This window comes from Phyllobates terribilis, unplaced genomic scaffold (assembly GCF_046119375.1).
Source record: "Phyllobates terribilis strain yellow unplaced genomic scaffold, ASM4611937v1 Scaffold_204__1_contigs__length_3514536, whole genome shotgun sequence".
Classification (NCBI taxonomy): Eukaryota; Metazoa; Chordata; class Amphibia; order Anura; family Dendrobatidae; genus Phyllobates; species Phyllobates terribilis.
Window position 1 is genome coordinate 2,222,615 of NW_027362964.1, and position 19,286 is coordinate 2,241,900.

Sequence of the window (19,286 nt, forward strand, 5' to 3'; positions counted from 1 at the left end):
TACAAGAGCCATGCAGTACAGCATATTACAAACATAAGTCCCATTATTGGAGAGTGGGTGTCCCATAGTATTTGCTTATGCTTTCCCAGCAAAAGCTGCCAAAAATTAGGACGGAGCAACTTGCAATGCCCCTTACAAGAGCCATGCAGTACAGCATATTACAGACATAAGTCCCATTATTGGGGAGTGGGTGTCCCATAGCATTTGCTTATGATTTCCCAGCAAAAGCTGCCAAAAATTAGGACGGAGCAACTTGCAATGCCCCTTACAAGAGCCATGCAGTACAGCATATTACAAACATAAGTCCCATTATTGCGGAGTGGGTGTCCCATAATATTTGCTTATGCTTTCCCAGCAAAAGCTGCCAAAAATTAGGACGGAGCAACTTGCAATGCCCCTTACAAGAGCCATGCAGTACAGCATATTACAAACATAAGTCCCATTATTGCGGAGTGGGTGTCCCATAGTATTTGCTTATGCTTTCCCAGCAAAAGCTGCCAAAAATTAGGACGGAGCAACTTGCAATGCCCCTTACAAGAGCCATGCAGTACAGCATATTACAAACATAACTCCCATTATTGGAGAGTGGGTGTCCCATAGTATTTGCTTATGCTTTCCCAGCAAAAGCTGCCAAAAATTAGGACGGAGCAACTTGCAATGCCCCTTACAAGAGCCATGCAATACAGCATATTACAAACATAAGTCCCATTATTGGGGAGTGGGTGTCCCATAGTATTTGCTTATGATTTCCCAGCAAAAGCTGCCAAAAATTAGGACGGAGCAACTTGCAATGCCCCTTACAAGAGCCATGCAGTACAGCATATTAGAAACATAAGTCCCATTATTGGGGAGTGGGTGTCCCATAGTATTTGCTTATGCTTTCCAAGCAAAAGCTGCCAAAAATTAGGATGGAGCAACTTGCAATGCCCCTTGCAAGAGCCATGCAGTACAGCATATTACAAACATAAGTCCCATTATTGGGGAGTGGGTGTCCCATAGTATTTGCTTATGCTTTCCAATCAAAATCTGCCAAAAATTAGGACAGAGCAACTTGCAATGCCCCTTACAAGAGCCATGCAGTACAGCATATTACAAACATAAGTCCCATTATTGGGGAGTGGGTGTCCCATAGTATTTGCTTATGCATTCCCAGCAAAAGCTGCCAAAAATTAGGACGGAGCAACTTGCAATGCCCCTTACAAGAGCCATGCAGTACAGCATATTACAAACATAAGTCCCATTATTGGGGAGTGGGTGTCCCATAGTATTTGCTTATGCTTTCCCAGCAAAAGCTGCCAGAAATTAGGACGGAGCAACTTGCAATGCCCCTTACAAGAGCCATGCAGTACAGCATATTACAAACATAAGTCCCATTATTGGGGAGTGGGTGTCCCATAGAATTTGCTTATGCTTTCCAAGCAAAAGCTGCCAAAAATTAGGACGGAGCAACTTGCAATGCCCCTTACAAGAGCCATGCAGTACAGCATATTACAAACATAAGTCCCATTATTGGGGAGTGGGTGTCCCATAGTATTTGCTTATGCTTTCCCAGCAAAAGCTGCCAAAAATTAGGACGGAGCAACTTGCAATGCCCCTTACAAGAGCAATGCAGTACAGCATATTACAGACATAAGTCCCATTATTGGGGAGTGGGTGTCCCATAGTATTTGCTTATGCTTTCCCAGCAAAAGCTGCCAAAAATTAGGACGGAGCAACTTGCAATGCCCCTTACAAGAGCCATGCAGTACAGCATATTACAAACATAAGTCCCATTATTGCGGAGTGGGTGTCCCATAGTATTTGCTTATGCTTTCCCAGCAAAAGCTGCCAAAAATTAGGACGGAGCAACTTGCAATGCCCCTTACAAGAGCCATGCAGTACAGCATATTACAAACATAAGTCCCATTATTGCGGAGTGGGTGTCCCATAGTATTTGCTTATGCTTTCCCAGCAAAAGCTGCCAAAAATTAGGACGGAGCAACTTGCAATGCCCCTTACAAGAGCCATGCAGTACAGCATATTACAAACATAAGTCCCATTATTGGAGAGTGGGTGTCCCATAGAATTTGCTTATCCTTTCCAAGCAAAAGCTGCCAAAAAATAGGACGGAGCAACTTGCAATGCCCTTTACAAGAGCCATGCAGTACAGCATATTACAAACATAAGTCCCATTATTGGGGAGTGGGTGTCCCATAGTATTTGCTTATGCTTTCCCAGCAAAAGCTGCCAAAAATTAGGATGGAGCAACTTGCAATGCCCCTTACAAGAGCCATGCAGTACAGCATATTACAAACATAAGCCCCATTATTGCGGAGTGGGTGTCCCATAGTATTTGCTTATGCTTTCCCAGCAAAAGCTGCCAAAAATTAGGACGGAGCAACTTGCAATGCCCCTTACAAGAGCCATGCAGTACAGCATATTACAAACATAAGTCCCATTATTGGGGAGTAGGTGTCCCATAGTATTTGCTTATGCTTTCCCAGTAAAAGCTGCCAAAAATTAGGACGGAGCAACTTGCAATGCCCCTTACAAGAGCCATGCAGTACAGCATATTACAAACATAAGTCCCATTATTGGGGAGTGGGTATCCCATAGTGTTTGCTTATGCTTTCCCAGCAAAAGCTGCCAAAAATTAGGACGGAGCAACTTGCAATGCCCCTTACAAGAGCCATGCAGTACAGCATATTACAAACATAAGTCCCATTATTGGGGAGTGGGTGTCCCATAGTATTTGCTTATGCTTTCCCAGCAAAAGCTGCCAAAAATTAGGACAGAGCAATTTGCAATGCCCCTTACAAGAGCCATGCAGTACAGTATATTACAAACATAAGTCCCATTATTGGGGAGTGGGTGTCCCATAGTATTTGCTTATGCTTTCCCAGCAAAAGCTGCCAAAAATTAGGATGGAGCAACTTGCAATGCCCCTTACAAGAGCCATGCAGTACAGCATATTACAAACATAAGTCCCATTATTGGGGAGTGGGTGTCCCATAGTATTTGCTTATGCTTTCCCAGCAAAAGCTGCCAAAAATTAGGACGGAGCAACTTGCAATGCCCCTTACAAGAGCCATGCAGTACAGCATATTACAAACATAAGTCCCATTATTGCGGAGTGGGTGTCCCATAGTATTTGCTTATGCTTTCCCAGCAAAAGCTGCCAAAAATTAGGACGGAGCAACTTGCAATGCCCCTTACAAGAGCCATGCAGTACAGCATATTACAAACATAAGTCCCATTATTGGAGAGTGGGTGTCCCATAGAATTTGCTTATCCTTTCCAAGCAAAAGCTGCCAAAAAATAGGACGGAGCAACTTGCAATGCCCTTTACAAGAGCCATGCAGTACAGCATATTACAAACATAAGTCCCATTATTGGGGAGTGGGTGTCCCACAGTATTTGCTTATGCTTTCCCAGCAAAAGCTGCCAAAAATTAGGATGGAGCAACTTGCAATGCCCCTTACAAGAGCCATGCAGTACAGCATATTACAAACATAAGCCCCATTATTGCGGAGTGGGTGTCCCATAGTATTTGCTTATGCTTTCCCAGCAAAAGCTGCCAAAAATTAGGACGGAGCAACTTGCAATGCCCCTTACAAGAGCCATGCAGTACAGCATATTACAAACATAAGTCCCATTATTGGGGAGTAGGTGTCCCATAGTATTTGCTTATGCTTTCCCAGTAAAAGCTGCCAAAAATTAGGACGGAGCAACTTGCAATGCCCCTTACAAGAGCCATGCAGTACAGCATATTACAAACATAAGTCCCATTATTGGGGAGTGGGTATCCCATAGTATTTGCTTATGCTTTCCCAGCAAAAGCTGCCAAAAATTAGGACGGAGCAACTTGCAATGCCCCTTACAAGAGCCATGCAGTACAGCATATTACAAACATAAGTCCCATTATTGGGGAGTGGGTGTCCCATAGTATTTGCTTATGCTTTCCCAGCAAAAGCTGCCAAAAATTAGGACGGAGCAATTTGCAATGCCCCTTACAAGAGCCATGCAGTACAGTATATTACAAACATAAGTCCCATTATTGGGGAGTGGGTGTCCCATAGTATTTGCTTATGCTTTCCCAGCAAAAGCTGCCAAAAATTAGGATGGAGCAACTTGCAATGCCCCTTACAAGAGCCATGCAGTACAGCATATTACAAACATAAGTCCCATTATTGGGGAGTGGGTGTCCCATAGTATTTGCTTATGCTTTCCCAGCAAAAGCTGCCAAAAATTAGGACGGAGCAACTTGCAATGCCCCTTACAAGAGCCATGCAGTACAGCATATTACAAACATAAGTCCCATTATTGGGGAGTGGGTGTCCCATAGTAGTTGGTTATGCTTTCCCAGCAAAAGCTGCCAGAAATTAGGACGGAGCAACTTGCAATGCCCCTTACAAGAGCCATGCAGTACAGCATATTACAAACATAAGTCCCATTATTGGGGAGTGGGTGTTCCATAGTATTTGCTTATGCTTTCCCAGCAAAAGCTGCCAAAAATTAGGACGGAGCAACTTGCAATGCCCCTTACAAGAGCCATGCAGTACAGCATATTACAAACATAAGTCCCATTATTGGGGAGTGGGTGTCCCATAGTATTTGCTTATGATTTCCCAGCAAAAGCTGCCAAAAATTAGGACGGAGCAACTTGCAATGCCCCTTACAAGAGCCATGCAGTACAGCATATTACAAACATAAGTCCCATTATTGGGGAGTGGGTGTCCCATAGTATTTGCTTATGCTTTCCAAGCAAAAGCTACCAAAAATTAGGATGGAGCAACTTGCAATGCCCCTTACAAGAGCCATGCAGTACAGCATATTACAAACATAAGTCCCATTATTGGGGAGTGGGTGTCCCATAGTATTTGCTTATGCTTTCCCAGCAAAAGCTGCCAAAAATTAGGACGGAGCAACTTGCAATGCCTTTTACAAGAGCCATGCAGTACAGCATATTACAAACATAAGTCCCATTATTGGAGAGTGGGTGTCCCATAGTATTTGCTTATGCTTTCCCAGCAAAAGCTGCCAAAAATTAGGACGGAGCAACTTGCAATGCCCCTTACAAGAGCCATGCAGTACAGCATATTACAGACATAAGTCCCATTATTGGGGAGTGGGTGTCCCATAGTATTTGCTTATGCTTTCCCAGCAAAAGCTGCCAAAAATTAGGACGGAGCAACTTGCAATGCCCCTTACAAGAGCCATGCAGTACAGCATATTACAAACATAAGTCCCATTATTGCGGAGTGGGTGTCCCATAGTATTTGCTTATGCTTTCCCAGCAAAAGCTGCCAAAAATTAGGACGGAGCAACTTGCAATGCCCCTTACAAGAGCCATGCAGTACAGCATATTACAAACATAAGTCCCATTATTGCGGAGTGGGTGTCCCATAGTATTTGCTTATGCTTTCCCAGCAAAAGCTGCCAAAAATTAGGACGAAGCAACTTGCAATGCCCCTTACAAGAGCCATGCAGTACAGCATATTACAAACATAAGTCCCATTATTGGAGAGTGGGTGTCCCATAGAATTTGCTTATGCTTTCCAAGCAAAAGCTGCCAAAAATTAGGACGGAGCAACTTGCAATGCCCCTTACAAGAGCCATGCAGTACAGCATATTACAAACATAAGTCCCATTATTGGAGAGTGGGTGTCCCATAGTATTTGCTTATGCTTTCCCAGCAAAAGCTGCCAAAAATTAGGACGGAGCAACTTGCAATGCCCCTTACAAGAGCCATGCAGTACAGCATATTACAGACCTAAGTCCCATTATTGGGGAGTGGGTGTCCCATAGTATTTGCTTATGCATTCCCAGCAAAAGCTGCCAAAAATTAGGACGGAGCAACTTGCAATGCCCCTTACAAGAGCCATGCAGTACAGCATATTACAAACATAAGTCCCATTATTGGGGAGTGGGTGTCCCATAGTATTTGCTTATGCTTTCCCAGCAAAAGCTGCCAGAAATTAGGACGGAGCAACTTGCAATGCCCCTTACAAGAGCCATGCAGTACAGCATATTACAAACATAAGTCCCATTATTGGGGAGTGGGTGTCCCATAGAATTTGCTTATGCTTTCCAAGCAAAAGCTGCCAAAAATTAGGACGGAGCAACTTGCAATGCCCCTTACAAGAGCCATGCAGTACAGCATATTACAAACATAAGTCCCATTATTGGGGAGTGGGTGTCCCATAGTATTTGCTTATGCTTTCCCAGCAAAAGCTGCCAAAAATTAGGACGGAGCAACTTGCAATGCCCCTTACAAGAGCCATGCAGTACAGCATATTACAGACATAAGTCCCATTATTGGGGAGTGGGTGTCCCATAGTATTTGCTTATGCTTTCCCAGCAAAAGCTGCCAAAAATTAGGACGGAGCAACTTGCAATGCCCCTTACAAGAGCCATGCAGTACAGCATATTACAAACATAAGTCCCATTATTGCGGAGTGGGTGTCCCATAGTATTTGCTTATGCTTTCCCAGCAAAAGCTGCCAAAAATTAGGACGGAGCAACTTGCAATGCCCCTTACAAGAGCCATGCAGTACAGCATATTACAAACATAAGTCCCATTATTGCGGAGTGGGTGTCCCATAGTATTTGCTTATGCTTTCCCAGCAAAAGCTGCCAAAAATTAGGACGGAGCAACTTGCAATGCCCCTTACAAGAGCCATGCAGTACAGCATATTACAAACATAAGTCCCATTATTGGAGAGTGGGTGTCCCATAGAATTTGCATATCCTTTCCAAGCAAAAGCTGCCAAAAAATAGGACGGAGCAACTTGCAATGCCCCTTACAAGAGCCATGCAGTACAGCATATTACAAACATAAGTCCCATTATTGGGGAGTGGGTGTCCCATAGTATTTGCTTATGCTTTCCCAGCAAAAGCTGCCAAAAATTAGGACGGAGCAACTTGCAATGCCCCTTACAAGAGCCATGCAGTACAGCATATTACAAACATAAGCCCCATTATTGCGGAGTGGGTGTCCAATAGTATTTTCTTATGCTTTCCCAGCAAAAGCTGCCAAAAATTAGGACGGAGCAACTTGCAATGCCCCTTACAAGAGCCATGCAGTACAGCATATTACAAACATAAGTCCCATTATTGGGGAGTAGGTGTCCCATAGTATTTGCTTATGCTTTCCCAGTAAAAGCTGCCAAAAATTAGGACGGAGCAACTTGCAATGCCCCTTACAAGAGCCATGCAGTACAGCATATTACAAACATAAGTCCCATTATTGGGGAGTGGGTATCCCATAGTATTTGCTTATGCTTTCCCAGCAAAAGCTGCCAAAAATTAGGACGGAGCAACTTGCAATGCCCCTTACAAGAGCAATGCAGTACAGCATATTACAAACATAAGTCCCATTATTGGGGAGTGGGTGTCCCATAGTATTTGCTTATGCTTTCCCAGCAAAAGCTGCCAAAAATTAGGACGGAGCAATTTGCAATGCCCCTTACAAGAGCAATGCAGTACAGTATATTACAAACATAAGTCCCATTATTGGGGAGTGGGTGTCCCATAGTATTTGCTTATGCTTTCCCAGCAAAAGCTGCCAAAAATTAGGATGGAGCAACTTGCAATGCCCCTTACAAGAGCCATGCAGTACAGCATATTACAAACATAAGTCCCATTATTGGGGAGTGGGTGTCCCATAGTATTTGCTTATGCTTTCCCAGCAAAAGCTGCCAAAAATTAGGACGGAGCAACTTGCAATGCCCCTTACAAGAGCCATGCAGTACAGCATATTACAAACATAAGTCCCATTATTGGGGAGTGGGTGTCCCATAGTAGTTGGTTATGCTTTCCCAGCAAAAGCTGCCAGAAATTAGGACGGAGCAACTTGCAATGCCCCTTACAAGAGCCATGCAGTACAGCATATTACAAACATAAGTCCCATTATTGGGGAGTGGGTGTTCCATAGTATTTGCTTATGCTTTCCCAGCAAAAGCTGCCAAAAATTAGGACGGAGCAACTTGCAATGCCCCTTACAAGAGCCATGCAGTACAGCATATTACAAACATAAGTCCCATTATTGGGGAGTGGGTGTCCCATAGTATTTGCTTATGATTTCCCAGCAAAAGCTGCCAAAAATTAGGACGGAGCAACTTGCAATGCCCCTTACAAGAGCCATGCAGTACAGCATATTACAAACATAAGTCCCATTATTGGGGAGTGGGTGTCCCATAGTATTTGCTTATGCTTTCCAAGCAAAAGCTACCAAAAATTAGGATGGAGCAACTTGCAATGCCCCTTACAAGAGCCATGCAGTACAGCATATTACAAACATAAGTCCCATTATTGGGGAGTGGGTGTCCCATAGTATTTGCTTATGCTTTCCCAGCAAAAGCTGCCAAAAATTAGGACGGAGCAACTTGCAATGCCTTTTACAAGAGCCATGCAGTACAGCATATTACAAACATAAGTCCCATTATTGGAGAGTGGGTGTCCCATAGTATTTGCTTATGCTTTCCCAGCAAAAGCTGCCAAAAATTAGGACGGAGCAACTTGCAATGCCCCTTACAAGAGCCATGCAGTACAGCATATTACAGACATAAGTCCCATTATTGGGGAGTGGGTGTCCCATAGTATTTGCTTATGCTTTCCCAGCAAAAGCTGCCAAAAATTAGGACGGAGCAACTTGCAATGCCCCTTACAAGAGCCATGCAGTACAGCATATTACAAACATAAGTCCCATTATTGCGGAGTGGGTGTCCCATAGTATTTGCTTATGCTTTCCCAGCAAAAGCTGCCAAAAATTAGGACGGAGCAACTTGCAATGCCCCTTACAAGAGCCATGCAGTACAGCATATTACAAACATAAGTCCCATTATTGCGGAGTGGGTGTCCCATAGTATTTGCTTATGCTTTCCCAGCAAAAGCTGCCAAAAATTAGGACGAAGCAACTTGCAATGCCCCTTACAAGAGCCATGCAGTACAGCATATTACAAACATAAGTCCCATTATTGGAGAGTGGGTGTCCCATAGAATTTGCTTATGCTTTCCAAGCAAAAGCTGCCAAAAATTAGGACGGAGCAACTTGCAATGCCCCTTACAAGAGCCATGCAGTACAGCATATTACAAACATAAGTCCCATTATTGGAGAGTGGGTGTCCCATAGTATTTGCTTATGCTTTCCCAGCAAAAGCTGCCAAAAATTAGGACGGAGCAACTTGCAATGCCCCTTACAAGAGCCATGCAGTACAGCATATTACAGACCTAAGTCCCATTATTGGGGAGTGGGTGTCCCATAGTATTTGCTTATGCATTCCCAGCAAAAGCTGCCAAAAATTAGGACGGAGCAACTTGCAATGCCCCTTACAAGAGCCATGCAGTACAGCATATTACAAACATAAGTCCCATTATTGGGGAGTGGGTGTCCCATAGTATTTGCTTATGCTTTCCCAGCAAAAGCTGCCAGAAATTAGGACGGAGCAACTTGCAATGCCCCTTACAAGAGCCATGCAGTACAGCATATTACAAACATAAGTCCCATTATTGGGGAGTGGGTGTCCCATAGAATTTGCTTATGCTTTCCAAGCAAAAGCTGCCAAAAATTAGGACGGAGCAACTTGCAATGCCCCTTACAAGAGCCATGCAGTACAGCATATTACAAACATAAGTCCCATTATTGGGGAGTGGGTGTCCCATAGTATTTGCTTATGCTTTCCCAGCAAAAGCTGCCAAAAATTAGGACGGAGCAACTTGCAATGCCCCTTACAAGAGCCATGCAGTACAGCATATTACAGACATAAGTCCCATTATTGGGGAGTGGGTGTCCCATAGTATTTGCTTATGCTTTCCCAGCAAAAGCTGCCAAAAATTAGGACGGAGCAACTTGCAATGCCCCTTACAAGAGCCATGCAGTACAGCATATTACAAACATAAGTCCCATTATTGCGGAGTGGGTGTCCCATAGTATTTGCTTATGCTTTCCCAGCAAAAGCTGCCAAAAATTAGGACGGAGCAACTTGCAATGCCCCTTACAAGAGCCATGCAGTACAGCATATTACAAACATAAGTCCCATTATTGCGGAGTGGGTGTCCCATAGTATTTGCTTATGCTTTCCCAGCAAAAGCTGCCAAAAATTAGGACGGAGCAACTTGCAATGCCCCTTACAAGAGCCATGCAGTACAGCATATTACAAACATAAGTCCCATTATTGGAGAGTGGGTGTCCCATAGAATTTGCATATCCTTTCCAAGCAAAAGCTGCCAAAAAATAGGACGGAGCAACTTGCAATGCCCCTTACAAGAGCCATGCAGTACAGCATATTACAAACATAAGTCCCATTATTGGGGAGTGGGTGTCCCATAGTATTTGCTTATGCTTTCCCAGCAAAAGCTGCCAAAAATTAGGACGGAGCAATTTGCAATGCCCCTTACAAGAGCAATGCAGTACAGTATATTACAAACATAAGTCCCATTATTGGGGAGTGGGTGTCCCATAGTATTTGCTTATGCTTTCCCAGCAAAAGCTGCCAAAAATTAGGATGGAGCAACTTGCAATGCCCCTTACAAGAGCCATGCAGTACAGCATATTACAAACATAAGTCCCATTATTGGGGAGTGGGTGTCCCATAGTATTTGCTTATGCTTTCCCAGCAAAATATGCCAAAAATTAGGACGGAGCAACTTGCAATGCCCCTTACAAGAGCCATGCAGTACAGCATATTACAAACATAAGTCCCATTATTGGGGAGTGGGTGTCCCATAGTAGTTGCTTATGCCTTCCCAGCAAAAGCTGCCAAAAATTAGGACGGAGCAACTTGCAATGCCCCTTACAAGAGCCATGCAGTACAGCATATTACAAACATAAGTCCCATTATTGGGGAGTGGGTGTCCCATAGTATTTGCTTATGATTTCCCAGCAAAAGCAGCCAAAAATTAGGACGGAGCAACTTGCAATGCCCCTTACAAGAGCCATGCAGTACAGCATATTACAAACATAAGTCCCATTATTGGGGAGTGGGTGTCCCATAGTATTTGCTTATGCTTTCCCAGCAAAAGCTGCCAAAAATTAGGACGGAGCAACTTGCAATGCCTTTTACAAGAGCCATGCAGTACAGCATATTACAAACATAAGTCCCATTATTGGAGAGTGGGTGTCACATAGTATTTGCTTATGCTTTCCCAGCAAAAGCTGCCAAAAATTAGGACGGAGCATCTTGCAATGCCCCTTACAAGAGCCATGCAGTACAGCATATTACAGACATAAGTCCCATTATTGGGGAGTGGGTGTCCCATAGTATTTGCTTATGCTTTCCCAGCAAAAGCTGCCAAAAATTAGGACGGAGCAACTTGCAATGCCCCTTACAAGAGCCATGCAGTACAGCATATTACAAACATAAGTCCCATTATTGCGGAGTGGGTGTCCCATAGTATTTGCTTATGCTTTCCCAGCAAAAGCTGCCAAAAATTAGGACGGAGCAACTTGCAATGCCCCTTACAAGAGCCATGCAGTACAGCATATTACAAACATAAGTCCCATTATTGCGGAGTGGGTGTCCCATAGTATTTGCTTATGCTTTCCCAGCAAAAGCTGCCAAAAATTAGGACGGAGCAACTTGCAATGCCCCTTACAAGAGCCATGCAGTACAGCATATTACAAACATAAGTCCCATTATTGGAGAGTGGGTGTCCCATAGAATTTGCTTATGCTTTCCAAGCAAAAGCTGCCAAAAATTAGGACGGAGCAACTTGCAATGCCCCTTACAAGAGCCATGCAGTACAGCATATTACAAACATAAGTCCCATTATTGGAGAGTGGGTGTCCCATAGTATTTGCTTATGCTTTCCCAGCAAAAGCTGCCAAAAATTAGGACGGAGCAACTTGCAATGCCCCTTACAAGAGCCATGCAGTACAGCATATTACAGACATAAGTCCCATTATTGGGGAGTGGGTGTCCCATAGTATTTGCTTATGCTTTCCCAGCAAAAGCTGCCAAAAATTAGGACGGAGCAACTTGCAATGCCCCTTACAAGAGCCATGCAGTACAGCATATTACAAACATAAGTCCCATTATTGCGGAGTGGGTGTCCCATAGTATTTGCTTATGCTTTCCCAGCAAAAGCTGCCAAAAATTAGGACGGAGCAACTTGCAATGCCCCTTACAAGAGCCATGCAGTACAGCATATTACAAACATAAGTCCCATTATTGCGGAGTGGGTGTCCCATAGTATTTGCTTATGCTTTCCCAGCAAAAGCTGCCAAAAATTAGGACGGAGCAACTTGCAATGCCCCTTACAAGAGCCATGCAGTACAGCATATTACAAACATAAGTCCCATTATGGGAGAGTGGGTGTCCCATAGAATTTGCTTATGCTTTCCAAGCAAAAGCTGCCAAAAATTAGGACGGAGCAACTTGCAATGCCCCTTACAAGAGCCATGCAGTACAGCATATTACAAACATAAGTCCCATTATTGGGGAGTGTGTGTCCCATAGTATTTGCTTATGCTTTCCCAGCAAAAGCTGCCAAAAATTAGGACGGAGCAACTTGCAATGCCCCTTACAAGAGCCATGCAGTACAGCATATTACAAACATAAGTCCCATTATTGCGGAGTGGGTGTCCCATAGTATTTGCTTATGCTTTCCCTGCAAAAGCTGCCAAAAATTAGGACGGAGCAACTTGCAATGCCCCTTACAAGAGCCATGCAGTACAGCATATTACAAACATAAGTCCCATTATTGGGGAGTAGGTGTCCCATAGTATTTGCTTATGCTTTCCCAGTAAAAGCTGCCAAAAATTAGGACGGAGCAACTTGCAATGCCCCTTACAAGAGCCATGCAGTACAGCATATTACAAACATAAGTCCCATTATTGGGGAGTGGGTATCCCATAGTATTTGCTTATGCTTTCCCAGCAAAAGCTGCCAAAAATTAGGACGGAGCAACTTGCAATGCCCCTTACAAGAGCCATGCAGTACAGCATATTACAAACATAAGTCCCATTATTGGGGAGTGGGTGTCCCATAGTATTTGCTTATGCTTTCCCAGCAAAAGCTGCCAAAAATTAGGACGGAGCAATTTGCAATGCCCCTTACAAGAGCCATGCAGTACAGCATATTACAAACATAAGTCCCATTATTGGGGAGTGGGTGTCCCATAGTATGTGCTTATGCTTTCCCAGCAAAAGCTGCCAAAAATTAGGATGGAGCAACTTGCAATGCCCCTTACAAGAGCCATGCAGTACAGCATATTACAAACATAAGTCCCATTACAGGGGAGTGGGTGTCCCATAGTATTTGCTTATGCTTTCCCAGCAAAAGCTGCCAAAAATTAGGAGGGAGCAACTTGCAATGCCCCTTACAAGAGCCATGCAGTACAGCATATTACAAACATAAGTCCCATTATTGGGGAGTGGGTGTCCCATAGTATTTGCTTATGCTTTCCCAGCAAGAGCTGCCAAAAATTAGGACAGAGCAACTTGCAATGCCCCTTACAAGAGCCATGCAGTACAGCATATTACAAACATAAGTCCCATTATTGGGGAGTGGGTGTCCCATAGTATTTGCTTATGCTTTGCCAGCAAAAGCTGCCAAAAATTAGGACCGAGCAACTTGCAATGCCCCTTACAAGAGCCATGCAGTACAGCATATTACAAACATAAGTCCCATTATTGGAGAGTGGGTGTCCCATAGTATTTGCTTATGCTTTCCCAGCAAAAGCTGCCAAAAATTAGGACGGAGCAACTTGCAATGCCCCTTACAAGAGCCATGCAGTACAGCATATTACAGACATAAGTCCCATTATTGGGGAGTGGGTGTCCCATAGTATTTGCTTATGCTTTCCCAGCAAAAGCTGCCAAAAATTAGGACGAAGCAACTTGCAATGCCCCTTACAAGAGCCATGCAGTACAGCATATTACAAACATAAGTCCCATTATTGGAGAGTGGGTGTCCCATAGAATTTGCTTATGCTTTCCAAGCAAAAGCTGCCAAAAATTAGGACGGAGCAACTTGCAATGCCCCTTACAAGAGCCATGCAGTACAGCATATTACAAACATAAGTCCCATTATTGGAGAGTGGGTGTCCCATAGTATTTGCTTATGCTTTCCCAGCAAAAGCTGCCAAAAATTAGGACGGAGCAACTTGCAATGCCCCTTACAAGAGCCATGCAGTACAGCATATTACAGACCTAAGTCCCATTATTGGGGAGTGGGTGTCCCATAGTATTTGCTTATGCATTCCCAGCAAAAGCTGCCAAAAATTAGGACGGAGCAACTTGCAATGCCCCTTACAAGAGCCATGCAGTACAGCATATTACAAACATAAGTCCCATTATTGGGGAGTGGGTGTCCCATAGTATTTGCTTATGCTTTCCCAGCAAAAGCTGCCAGAAATTAGGACGGAGCAACTTGCAATGCCCCTTACAAGAGCCATGCAGTACAGCATATTACAAACATAAGTCCCATTATTGGGGAGTGGGTGTCCCATAGAATTTGCTTATGCTTTCCAAGCAAAAGCTGCCAAAAATTAGGACGGAGCAACTTGCAATGCCCCTTACAAGAGCTATGCAGTACAGCATATTACAAACATAAGTCCCATTATTGGGGAGTGGGTGTCCCATAGTATTTGCTTATGCTTTCCCAGCAAAAGCTGCCAAAAATTAGGACGGAGCAACTTGCAATGCCCCTTACAAGAGCCATGCAGTACAGCATATTACAGACATAAGTCCCATTATTGGGGAGTGGGTGTCCCATAGTATTTGCTTATGCTTTCCCAGCAAAAGCTGCCAAAAATTAGGACGGAGCAACTTGCAATGCCCCTTACAAGAGCCATGCAGTACAGCATATTACAAACATAAGTCCCATTATTGCGGAGTGGGTGTCCCATAGTATTTGCTTATGCTTTCCCAGCAAAAGCTGCCAAAAATTAGGACGGAGCAACTTGCAATGCCCCTTACAAGAGCCATGCAGTACAGCATATTACAAACATAAGTCCCATTATTGGGGAGTAGGTGTCCCATAGTATTTGCTTATGCTTTCCCAGTAAAAGCTGCCAAAAATTAGGACGGAGCAACTTGCAATGCCCCTTACAAGAGCCATGCAGTACAGCATATTACAAACATAAGTCCCATTATTGGGGAGTGGGTATCCCATAGTATTTGCTTATGCTTTCCCAGCAAAAGCTGCCAAAAATTAGGACGGAGCAACTTGCAATGCCCCTTACAAGAGCCATGCAGTACAGCATATTACAAACATAAGTCCCATTATTGGGGAGTGGATGTCCCATAGTATTTGCTTATGCTTTCCCAGCAAAAGCTGCCAAAAATTAGGACGGAGCAATTTGCAATGCCCCTTACAAGAGCCATGCAGTACAGTATATTACAAACATAAGTCCCATTATTGGGGAGTGGGTGTCCCATAGTATTTGCTTATGCTTTCCAAGCAAAAGCTGCCAAAAATTAGGATGGAGCAACTTGCAATGCCTTTTACAAGAGCCATGCAGTACAGCATATTACAAACATAAGTCCCATTATTGGAGAGTGGGTGTCCCATAGTATTTGCTTATGCTTTCCCAGCAAAAGCTGCCAAAAATTAGGACGGAGCATCTTGCAATGCCCCTTACAAGAGCCATGCAGTACAGCATATTACAGACATAAGTCCCATTATTGGGGAGTGGGTGTCCCATAGTATTTGCTTATGCTTTCCCAGCAAAAGCTGCCAAAAATTAGGACGGAGCAACTTGCAATGCCCCTTACAAGAGCCATGCAGTACAGCATATTACAAACATAAGTCCCATTATTGCGGAGTGGGTGTCCCATAGTATTTGCTTATGCTTTCCCAGCAAAAGCTGCCAAAAATTAGGACGGAGCAACTTGCAATGCCCCTTACAAGAGCCATGCAGTACAACATATTACAAACATAAGTCCCATTATTGCGGAGTGGGTGTCCCATAGTATTTGCTTATGCTTTCCCAGCAAAAGCTGCCAAAAATTAGGACGGAGCAACTTGCAATGCCCCTTACAAGAGCCATGCAGTACAGCATATTACAAACATAAGTCCCATTATTGGAGAGTGGGTGTCCCATAGAATTTGCTTATGCTTTCCAAGCAAAAGCTGCCAAAAATTAGGACGGAGCAACTTGCAATGCCCCTTACAAGAGCCATGCAGTACAGCATATTACAAACATAAGTCCCATTATTGGAGAGTGGGTGTCCCATAGTATTTGCTTATGCTTTCCCAGCAAAAGCTGCCAAAAATTAGGACGGAGCAACTTGCAATGCCCCTTACAAGAGCCATGCAGTACAGCATATTACAGACATAAGTCCCATTATTGGGGAGTGGGTGTCCCATAGTATTTGCTTATGCTTTCCCAGCAAAAGCTGCCAAAAATTAGGACGGAGCAACTTGCAATGCCCCTTACAAGAGCCATGCAGTACAGCATATTACAAACATAAGTCCCATTATTGGGGAGTGGATGTCCCATAGTATTTGCTTATGCTTTCCCAGCAAAAGCTGCCAAAAATTAGGACGGAGCAATTTGCAATGCCCCTTACAAGAGCCATGCAGTACAGTATATTACAAACATAAGTCCCATTATTGGGGAGTGGGTGTCCCATAGTATTTGCTTATGCTTTCCAAGCAAAAGCTGCCAAAAATTAGGATGGAGCAACTTGCAATGCCTTTTACAAGAGCCATGCAGTACAGCATATTACAAACATAAGTCCCATTATTGGAGAGTGGGTGTCCCATAGTATTTGCTTATGCTTTCCCAGCAAAAGCTGCCAAAAATTAGGACGGAGCATCTTGCAATGCCCCTTACAAGAGCCATGCAGTACAGCATATTACAGACATAAGTCCCATTATTGGGGAGTGGGTGTCCCATAGTATTTGCTTATGCTTTCCCAGCAAAAGCTGCCAAAAATTAGGACGGAGCAACTTGCAATGCCCCTTACAAGAGCCATGCAGTACAGCATATTACAAACATAAGTCCCATTATTGCGGAGTGGGTGTCCCATAGTATTTGCTTATGCTTTCCCAGCAAAAGCTGCCAAAAATTAGGACGGAGCAACTTGCAATGCCCCTTACAAGAGCCATGCAGTACAACATATTACAAACATAAGTCCCATTATTGCGGAGTGGGTGTCCCATAGTATTTGCTTATGCTTTCCCAGCAAAAGCTGCCAAAAATTAGGACGGAGCAACTTGCAATGCCCCTTACAAGAGCCATGCAGTACAGCATATTACAAACATAAGTCCCATTATTGGAGAGTGGGTGTCCCATAGAATTTGCTTATGCTTTCCAAGCAAAAGCTGCCAAAAATTAGGACGGAGCAACTTGCAATGCCCCTTACAAGAGCCATGCAGTACAGCATATTACAAACATAAGTCCCATTATTGGAGAGTGGGTGTCCCATAGTATTTGCTTATGCTTTCCCAGCAAAAGCTGCCAAAAATTAGGACGGAGCAACTTGCAATGCCCCTTACAAGAGCCATGCAGTACAGCATATTACAGACATAAGTCCCATTATTGGGGAGTGGGTGTCCCATAGTATTTGCTTATGCTTTCCCAGCAAAAGCTGCCAAAAATTAGGACAGAGCAACTTGCAATGCCCCTTACAAGAGCCATGCAGTACAGCATATTACAAACATAAGTCCCATTATTGCGGAGTGGGTGTCCCATAGTATTTGCTTATGCTTTCCCAGCAAAAGCTGCCAAAAATTAGGACGGAGCAACTTGCAATGCCCCTTACAAGAGCCATGCAGTACAGCATATTACAAACATAAGTCCCATTATTGCGGAGTGGGTGTCCCATAGTATTTGCTTATGCTTTCCCAGCAAAAGCTGCCAAAAATTAGGACGGAGCAACTTGCAATGCCCCTTACAAGAGCCATGCAGTACAGCATATTACAAACATAAGTCCCATTATTGCGGAGTGGGTGTCCCATAGTATTTGCTTATGCTTTCCCTGCAAAAGCTGCCAAAAATTAGGACGGAGCAACTTGCAATGCCCCTTACAAGAGCCATGCAGTACAGCATATTACAAACATAAGTCCCATTATTGGGGAGTAGGTGTCCCATAGTATGTGCTTATGCTTTCCCAGCAAAAGCTGCCAAAAATTAGGATGGAGCAACTTGCAATGCCCCTTACAAGAGCCATGCAGTACAGCATATTACAAACATAAGTCCCATTATTGGGGAGTGGGTGTCCCATAGTATTTGCTTATGCTTTCCCAGCAAAAGCTGCCAAAAATTAGGACGGAGCAACTTGCAATGCCCCTTACAAGAGCCATGCAGTACAGCATATTACAAACATAAGTCCCATTATTGGGGAGTGGGTGTCCCATAGTATTTGCTTATGCTTTCCCAGCAAGAGCTGCCAAAAATTAGGACAGAGCAACTTGCAATGCCCCTTACAAGAGCCATGCAGTACAGCATATTACAAACATAAGTCCCATTATTGGGGAGTGGGTGTCCCATAGTATTTGCTTATGCTTTGCCAGCAAAAGCTGCCAAAAATTAGGACCGAGCAACTTGCAATGCCCCTTACAAGAGCCATGCAGTACAGCATATTACAAATATAAGTCCCATTATTGAGGAGTGGGTGTCCCATAGTATTTGCTTATGCTTTCCCAGCAAAAGCTGCAAAAAATTAGGATGGAGCAACTTGCAATGCCCCTTACAAGAGCCATGCAGTACAGCATATTACAAATATAAGTCCCATTATTGGGGAGTGGGTGTCCCATAGTATTTGTTTATGCCTTGCATGCAAAAGCTGCCAAAAATAAGGACGGAGGAACTTGCAATGCTGGCACCCTGGTGGTATAGTGGTGGTGGAGGCTGAGGATAAGGAGAAGAAGATTAAACAGCCGAAACGAGGAAGCGTATACCCATGTGTGGGTGTGAAGCGGTGCATGTGAATACACCTCCCGACGTAACACAGTGGATTTGACTTTATGTTACTCTTCTGTCATTTGGTGGTGATGAGAAGTCTGGCCCAATCCAGCCCTTGTTCATTTTGATAAGGGTCAGCTTGTCAGCATTGTCAGTTGACAGGCGAGTGCGCTTATCAGTTATAATTCCCCCAGCGGCACTAAAAACACGCTCCGATAACACGCTAGCGGCAGGGCAGGCCAGGACCTCCAAGGCGTACAGAGCCAGTTCATTCCAAGTGTCCAGCTTGGATACCCAATAATTAAAAGGCACAGAGGAATCACGGAGGACGCTGGTACGATCGGCAAGGTACTCCCTCACCATCTTTTGAAACTTTCCACTCCTTGTGAGAGTACCCCGCGCCTCAGGGCCTGTAAGCTGGGCGGGTGTCAGAAAACTGTCCCAGAACGTTG